A 7,585-nucleotide genomic window follows, 5' to 3' on the forward strand; every position below is an offset into this window, starting at 1 on the left:
GAAATAAAAATCTTAAGAGCTTTAAACCTAAATAGTTTGGAAACCCTACTTACGGAGGAACACCAAAACAAATATTAAAATTTTGAATTTCAACTTATTTAGTTCGCCGTCAAAACTTAAATGAAATATAAAAATACATGAAAATTGTATTATTATTTATTTTTATAACAAACGTTTGGGAGATTGCATTAATAATTTACGTCCCAAAAGGCAATACAAACACAAATGCTACAAAGGCCAATATAAACACTATTAACAAAGGGGTGTGCGAATACAAACACTATCCATAAAGGAATAACAAATTAGAGAGATCCATCGAAAACACTAATCTTCTACAATATACCTCCACTCAAAGCCAAAAATGTATTCACCAATGCCTCCTTGGCCTTGAGCTAGGTCATCTAAGCATCCCACATCATTACATTCTAAAATCATTGTTGAAAAAGGAGAGAAATATATAAGCCAATTTTTTTCCTCAAAAATTAACCTCTCACCTGAAAGGGAATCAACTACTTATTTCAGCCAAATATAAATAATAATAAAATAGTTATTTTTTAATTAAATTTTTTCATGGGTAGCAAAAGGGAACAAAAATCAAATATTAATAGAAAAATAAAATATTTAAATTTGAAATATCTTCCAACATTTTTTTTTTGTTTGAGCAGAAAAGAGTACAAAAGATAGCTAAATGATCCGAAACCCAAATATGAGAGGCATATACAAAAGCATAATCTTTAAAAAAGATTTGCGACCTAAACTAAACACAAGAAAACAAAAGAAAAATAAAAAAGAGAAATCTATCGGACTCCTCTTCAATGTGTTCAACAAAACAGCATTGCTAGCAATCAAAAACAGCAGCTTGCTCCTTAGCAACATCAACGTGGATCTGAAATCTGATGAAAAAATATCTTCCAACATTAAAAAGAGATGTGTCGATGCAACTAAATTGAATAGATAGAAAAAAGAATATCGTAAGAGGGCAGAATAGCGCGTTTGACAATGTGCGAGTGCATGTCACGTGCTGGAAGGAGGGTGAAAGTAGTACAAATATCCTTGCTCTCTGTCAATTGTCTCCGTAGTTCGTAGAGAAAAAGAAAAGTTGGGCTGTTAATGTTTTTTTGGTGATTCAAGTCGTTGGCTTTTCCACTGCTTATTAGGTGACAAAATTACTGTCCAACTCGCTCACACCGTAAACTCGATACAACAAACACCCCCTCCTCCTCACTCAACCAAAAAATGACAACAAAAAATAAATAAATTATAAATATTAAAAAGGAAGTATTTTTTCTTACCACTTTAACCGAAGGTGTATCTTCATCATCATTCTCAACATTTGACACATGTATATTATGGTTATGCCAACAAACACATGTCAATTGTTGAAAAGGATAATAAGAGTACACTTTGGATTAAACTGGTGAGCAAAAACATTTCCGTACTTATTTAAAAAGAGGTAATTCATATTTTCCTGGATCTAATATTAAATTATGATGTTACTTATTTCCAAATTAAGCATCTTATGATATCATCAGTTCACCTCTCAATCATTGGACCCCACCCACAAACAATTTCTTTGACTTTATTTCATATGAATTAATTAAGTACTAGTAGTAGGTGATTATTTGTATAAATATTGGAACAATTATATCTTCTTCTTTTTTTGTTGCTCTTTTTGCCAAAATAAAATACTAAATGTGATTCTAACAAATTTATTATTATAATTTTTGGAGTAATACCTGTTGGATTTTAGCATAGGGTTAAAAAGATTTTTCTCTCTCTACAACGAAAATTATTTTGTCCATAGTCATACTTGGTTAACGAACGAACTTTTATTCATGCAATTTTTAAGTTAGTATTTATCACAATCAGCTAACATTTAGCCACTCTTTTAAAAAGTAACAAGCTAACATTTAGCCACTCTTTTAAAAAGTAACAACTGCTATAAACTTCTTCAAGAATAGCAAATAAAATTAGGGGTGCATACGCCCTACTAAAACGAAATTACTTTTTTATTTATAGAAATTCTAAGGTGTGACAACCCATTGTCATGTAGTGTTACTGATTCGCATATTATAATATAAATGAACGACGAGATTGATATGCCATGAATCTAGAATACAGTACTAATCTAGGTGTTATAATGAGTAAATTAATAACACTACGTGACAATATGATCGTCATAATAAAGAACTAGGATAATGTTGTAAAGTTTATAGAACACTAAAGGTTTATAGATATTTTCTTTTTGGTCAAAAGTTTTAGATAAGCTGCATATATCTTAACATTCACACTCTATTTTTAAGTACTTGTTGTATCAAGAAAGTTTCACTACATCGAAGCTTGATAATGGTGCCTCTACATATTTAAAAAAACAATTAGAAAAGGGATATTCAAGGCATGTGATCGTAATATCTTGTTTGAATGAATTCGTAACATCGCATTAACATACTACATTGTGCTATTGTCACGCATAACGATATTTAACTGTACACATTAATGCTCTAAAAAATCATTATAATAAATTTCTTGTTGTGTGCATGAAATTTAGGAGTAGGTAATAATTAGGTCCACACGAGACATGTAAAAGTGAATTATTAGTGGGAGTAAAACAAACAGTAATTAAGTGTTTTTATGCTAGTCATGATGAATCATTTCATGGGGCGGTTCCACCAAAGCTGCACTTGCATAGATTAAAATTTACAAGCCCCATGAAATTGAATGACCTAACAAGAGCTGTCGATGTCTATTAAATTTGATGAACAGATATCTACATAATCATGCGTCCATGAAATTTATGGCTCTGTCTTCCTCCCACCAGGACAAACAAACAGCTCCATGGGACCCGACCCATTTCAAGTTTTAGGGTTTCTGCAGTGAGCCCCACTCTTTTTGGCCCTCTGTCAATGTAGATTTTGATTTGTCCCCATGCCAGCAGTCTAAGTTACACATGTTTGTAGGAGGCAAAGGCAAAGCTTCTCACAACAATATGTGCCTGCCATCTTGGCTTTGTGGTTTGTATTGTAGTCACCAACTCTTAGCTTTAATAATCTTGTGGTTATAGAGTCATGCACATTAAATTCGCTTCGACTTATACAGATTGGGGCCGGCTATGGCTAAGGCAGCGAGCCGTCCCTTACATCCAAGTTTGAGTCACATTTTATATAAATTAAATTAATTTAAAGTAATTTAGACGAATCGTCTATATTTTAAAACAAAAAATATTATCAATTAGAAAAAAAAAATAGTTTTTTTGTTATTATATATAAATAATAACATTAACACTAAATCAATTCGTCTACAAGACAGCAAGAGCATCAAACTTGAAGGGACAACAAAACCAACAAGTCCAAACAACTACTTAGCTCATATCACTAAAATTAAGTAGGATCTCAATTTAGCCCACAAAACTCAAAACATCAAAAAATTTAGAACAACTCATAAGCCTCGATGAGCACTACCGAAACCACTTGAAATCATCAAACTCACTGCATCTAGCCTTGAAACTTGATCTCCGACAATCAAGCTACACATATTGCATATAGAATAATAGTTAATTTGGGATCTGTTTGATAACCATTTCAATTTTAGTTTTCATTTTTTATGCTAGAGTATAGAAGAAAAAGAGGGGCAATTGATGTGAGAATGAGAGTGAATATGAAATTGAGAGGGAATAACAAAAATTAAAAACTTATTTGAAATTGTTTTCACTTTTGTTACTCCTCAGTCCCATTTTTACTCTCATTTTCCTCTATTTTCTAGCAGAAAAATTATAAATTGAAAACTAAAAACTAAAAATAAAATGGTTATCAAACAACCCGTTAGTGTTTGGTTCAATAATACTCTTTGATCATTCCCCACCCTCCTGCTTTGCACGAAATTGGTGTTTGCCAGGCCTCAAGCTTTCTTTCTTCGGCCGGATTGCCCGTGGCTTATCCTTTTTCTGGGCCTTTTATTTTGTTGGTTTTATTTGGGCCAGGGGGCCCCATTATATTTTTCTTTGATTTCTTTAAGAAAATAAAATTTATTGCTTTGACCGCTGCCCATGCATCAAGGGTCCACTCAATTAATTGTAGAGTACCCATGTCACATGGTCTCGCAGTTCGGAGGCATCAACATTTCTATGTTATTTTACAAGACAAAAAATCTAAATGATACATCTACTTTAATATTTATTTATATTTTTTGATGAATAGTTTAACATTTATTCATTCATAAGTATTTTGATATAGCCTAAGCATTTGCTTTTGTATTCAAGGTCATTGGTTTAATTTCTTCTCCTCTAATATCGTTTGTATTAAAATAAAAAAACAAGCATATATTCTGAATAAAATTCATTTTAATTAGAGTAACACATTAATTTCTCCATTGAATTATACCAGGAGTGTTAATTTAACTCCAAACTTTTCTTAGCCAAATTTCCCCCTGAACTATACAAAACTAAAATAATTAAGTGGTCCTCCAAGTGAATACTTGACGTTATTCAACATGTTGTAAAAAAATTGGAGTGGTAAATTAACATTATCGATATAATTTAAGGGAAAAAACAACATATTACCCTTATAATTAACCTTTTTCACCGTAAAATTCTCAAATTTCTTCTTCTTCGTCTTTGAGATGCCAAACAATACTTTGATCAACAAGAAAACTAATATATTTAATTTGTAGCCAAATTATACTTTTACATTCAATTTCATTATGTGAGTTTTTGCCTAATTTTACCGGTGCAAGAAACTTATGTCATTAAAGTATACACACCTTTTAATCATTTTTAAAAAATATTAAAACAAAATTTCAAACTATCATCGCAACTTTTTTGAATCATGCAAAAACCAAAAACAAACTTGCTCTGTCTTAATTGGGATATCGAGTTTTTACATTTAGCGACTGTACATCTATCCGCATTTCGCAAGATTTGAACTATTTTAATAATCTAATGACTCAAGATATGACACGTCAATTTTTAACTTTTGACATGTATCTATTAAACTAACTCTAACTTAACACTATTAAGTTTAAAAGAATTATTAAAACAAATTAAAACAAAACAATAAAAAACCTAGTAGCCATCCTTTCCTACCCACCCGACCCCACGATTGCCATCATATCCCACCCTTGATTCCTCTCCACCGTCCACAAATCTCTTCCTCTCTTCCTCTCTTCCATGAATGTGCATCATAGTAGCTATGGTTTTTTCTCATCATGTGCGTCTTATCCCCGACTGAAATCCTATAAAAAAATAATATAAAAAATGGCATAATCGACATTTAGCAAGGGTGAAGACGTCATCATAGTTGCTTAGTCATACAAATTCCTAATTGTTTTGAATTGGATAGAGAGAGAAAGGAGGAAGGAATATGAGAGGATGTTTGTTGTGAGGAGGGAAGGGGATTGCCGTGAGTGGGGTGGGGTGAGGTGTGTCATCAGTGAATGATAAATTTATGGTTTTTTCTTTATTGTTTTCGTTTTCTTTCTTTTAATTTATTTAGACTTAACAATGTTAAGTTGGAATTAATAATACAAACAAATTTAAAAATTGACGTGTCCTATCTTGAGTTGTTAGATTATTAAAATGGTTCCGATCTTGTAAAATGCAAGTAAATGAATAGTTGCTAAATGCAGAGGCTCGGGATCCTCTTAATTGTTCAAAGAATATTGTTTGTCTCCTTTATGCAAATCACAATTTAACACATATGCAAAAATAATTCATAAAAAATCACAAAGAAAAATACTTACGCACACATATTACACTGCTATTAACATGAATGTAGAAAATCCTACCTACAAGGTAAGAAGATAAATATTTTCCTTCTTCAAATTTAATAAGATTCTATGAGATCATTATTGAGATTTTCGTCAAGTTGATGATGGTGACAATACTAACAAGGATGGATGACAGAATGTGAGCTTCAAATGGAGAAACTTAAAAGTCGATTTCATCATCAAGTTGATGGAAGTGAGTATAGTGACAAGAAAAAGATTGGTGGATGACTGAAAGTGAGTTTCTACTTTCAAGTTAGATTTATACAAATTAATTTTCAGGAACTAAAGGGCCCCTTAAGTTTTCCTTTGAAAAAATTTAAAAGGTTAATTTATTGTAATAAGGGCCCTTAATTAATTGGGTCAAAATCCATGAGTCGTGGTCATGGCATCTAGCTCATACAGGGTGCCAAGTTTAGTCCCATCATCACAATAATATATTGTCATTATTGGCTTTAAATTTGAAATTGGGTTGGGACAATAGTATATGTCCCTCGAGATTAAAAAATGCAATATATTCATAAATCTTCTTGTATTGATGAGAATTTTTTTAAATAATTTTATTTGATGGACACTTTTTAGGGTATTATATAATATATTTTTTTTCAACAATCGAAGTCATTTATTCTTTAAGTCTTTATTCATAAACTATCCTTGTAAAAAATTAGATAAATTGGAAACCATTTTGACATCTAATGATGTCTTACAAAATCAATGAACACGGTGCTTCAAGAAAACACTCAAATTTCAATAATTTAATTGAGTAGTCAAATGATATCGGATTCAAGTGATTTTTTGTAGAGATAATCTTTGAATGAATATCTACAAAATAGACCGTTTGGATTAATGAAATACAATGTATGATGAACTCTATAAAGGTGTCCCTCAAATAAACTTAGTTTATTTGAAAGATCCCTCAATTGAAACTCACTATGTCCATAGAAATTTGAAGGCCAAAAAATATAAACATGCCCATTTACGATCCTCGAGTGATATGTGGGATGTGTCTTGCATATCAAAGGTTTCAGGTTCGAATCGCTTGTACTAAAATAAAATAAAAACATTTGACAAAAAAATTAAAAAGTGTTTATGAGTCAGAATAACACTTCTTAAAGTAACATTTAACACATGCTTCTTCATCCTCTTAAAAAAACACATACGCTTCTTCAAAAATCACTTATATTGCAGTAATTTTATTTTATTCTTTCTAAGGGTTGTCAAAATTTGGTTTGGTGTTAAAAAAAACTTCTCATGTGCTAATTGCACCATATACAAGAGCAAATTGTGGGATCTTGCAATGGTTTTCCACAAATATTCAGTCATAGCCTTGGGATGTTCAACCAATCTTGCATTCAATGAGAGAAGTACTAAAATCTCTCTAGCCATCTACTTGCTTCCTATACTACACAAAACCAAATTTCAAAACCTTATTTTTTTTGGGGGACTGTTTTTTCTTATTGAATTGAACAATAGTGCTTTTCAAAACCAAATTTAATGTAATAAACCAAACATTTTAAAGTTGGATTGGAAGTGTGATTAGTGCTTACCAACTGACCATTATTGTTGTTCAAGAACATTATAATGTGGTCTTAGTGATAATGGAGTGATGGTTGGAAATCTTCATTACTTTCAGATTCAAAATAAAAAACATTTAATGGTCATCATTAAGGTCCAAGTGTGGCCTGAGTGAATTTTTGATATTTTAGCTAGTGCTGTAAGTCCTGCTATTCGTTTTTAATAAAACTCTCTCCTGTGAAAAAAATAAAATAAAAAAATAAAGGTCCAAATTCCATAATTAGAAGCATAATAAGTTTCTAATAAATAATAT

Source organism: Prunus mume, linkage group LG3, assembly GCF_029339155.1.
Source record: "Prunus mume cultivar Tortuosa linkage group LG3, ASM2933915v1, whole genome shotgun sequence".
In the NCBI taxonomy this organism is placed as follows: domain Eukaryota; kingdom Viridiplantae; phylum Streptophyta; class Magnoliopsida; order Rosales; family Rosaceae; genus Prunus; species Prunus mume.